Source organism: Taurulus bubalis (assembly GCF_910589615.1).
Source record: "Taurulus bubalis genome assembly, chromosome: 15".
Classification (NCBI taxonomy): Eukaryota; Metazoa; Chordata; class Actinopteri; order Perciformes; family Cottidae; genus Taurulus; species Taurulus bubalis.
Window position 1 is genome coordinate 2,084,114 of NC_136603.1, and position 2,358 is coordinate 2,086,471.

A 2,358-nucleotide genomic window follows, 5' to 3' on the forward strand; every position below is an offset into this window, starting at 1 on the left:
AGTTGAGAAGAGCTGATTCCCTGAATACATGGGATTTAATTGATCAAACAAAAAAGTGTGCTAAAGGCAACTTTAGTCAACACTGAGACACTTAACCAGTGGGCTGAATGCCAGACGCTAGAGGTTATCTTCCACTCCTCCATCAGCTGTCACTTTTCCAGTGCAGTTGAACCACATATTTAATAATTCAAGCCTTAAGACTTGTTCAAACCAAAAACTGGAACAGCAAAAGGAATCATCACCATGTGACACACAGCTAATGAAAAGACTTTTCTTCTCTATGACATGACGGGGTTATGACACCTTCGATGCGTATGCTATAACTGATTCATGTCATTAGAGGAGTAAGCAGAATAATGACGGGGAGTTAAGACTACTAATAACCGCAGCATAGGATATGGTAGAATAATAATAATAATAATAATAATAATAATAATAATAATAGCAAGAAAGGTGACAGGGATTCATTCCAAGTGAGCTGAACCCACCCTCCAGCCACCTGCAGGGAGAGGACACGTCGTCGTCTTCAGAGCTGCTGTTGGTTCAAACTGCTGAACAGTTAGTCCTCAGGCTGTTGAAGACAAACGCACGTTAAAACATTTACATCTCCTCTGTTTGCTGTGAAAGCACTTCAGGGTGAGGAGGAGACCTGCACAACACTACTCTCATGAGAGACAGTGTTTGTAGAGCTGGCGCCTTGAGGCTGAGCAGTATGATGCCACTCAAAACCATCAAGCCACCTCGAATTCAGGTCATCTTGCCTCTTCGTAGGATACAATCCTCCAGGGCCAGCTTTAAACCTGTGGAGGCCCTAACATAAACGTTGTTGATGGCCCCTCTGTCAATTTTTTTAATACATTGATATGGCCTCTTAAGCTGCTTTTAAAAATCCACAGTGTCTGCTGTAGCTCTCTCATATACAGTAAAAGCACAACACTACACAGCAGATAGATTTAAATGGGTTGACTAGGGATTACTGTAAAACATTTTAAAAAAACATTATTTGATCAAGGGTGTTTGGCCCCACCTTGAGCCAAAAAATAAATATAATATTAATAAATTATGCGAATGGTCAATATTTGCCAAATCGGAGCACTTTAAGGCAGCCAAGCTGTTGGACTGCAAGCTGACGGTTATTATTATATATATATATATATATATATATATATATATATATATATATATATATATATATATATATATATATATATATATATACTGAATTGTATGAATAAGATGTCAAATATTTAACTGCAAAGTAGTAATTTGTGTTTATACCTTTTTTTGCATTGAATCATACTGGGATGTTTGCTGAAATTGATTAGATGGCCCTACCAAAACAATAATCCACCAGCTGCCATTGTGAACACCATACTGTGAATGACTGATATAGTTTCAAGGAAAGTCATCATTTTCAGAGTCTCTCCACTAGGGGGAGACTCTTACTGCAGAACAGATCACTCTCCTGTGTCTGATACTCAAATACTGACATCCTGTCTACTAATGAGACTAAAATCATGTCAGCTGATACAATCATAACACAAAATCATTATGAAATGACTTCCGTTGCAGCTGTATTGATGTGGGAGACGATACACATTCATCATTCCTATTGGTCCATTGTTGATGTCTCACAATGTAATTCAGCCTCGCTCACTCCCTCTACATGAGCAGCAACCTTTTTACCACAAAAACTCACTTCTAGTTTGTATATGTATCGCCCTCGCTAACAGCAGCCATTGTGACTTGTCAAACACAGGTGTAATAAATAATATTGATTAGAGAATTCCACTGAGTTGTTAATTAGTTGGAAAGCTTCAGCATCATTCCTAGTATTGTCCTTCACATCTTTATTCCTCTCTTCTTCTTTCTTCTATTTCTTCTATTTCTTCCATACGTATGTTGGCCATCTACTCCTCCTTCATATTTTCAGCTGAAGAAACCATTCAGCTATTACAATATGTAGCTCCTGTTATAGAATATTTAGAGCGGTGCTATGACCTTTCATATTTCTAAGTTTTAAACTTTTTGAATTATTCAGCTTTTTATGGTTTTCCTTTGGAGAAAATCTTCAACTCCTCTTCAACTTTAAAAGCTTAAAGGTTCTGCATATTTTCAGCTACAGAAACCATTCAGCCATCAAAATGTTCAGCTTTTTGAGGAGAAATATTGTACACTGCCACAGACAGAAGAGTGGTTTAGACAAAGTATGCAGTGATCTGGTTTCTCTGCCTTCAGTCTTGACAAAGTGCCATCATACTAGTTTTTAAATGTTTTCCTGTTTTTGTTAGTTATTGAAGTGTCGCCATTTATTTAAAAACCTTTTCTGTCAACACGTTGATCATCACTGTTCACCTA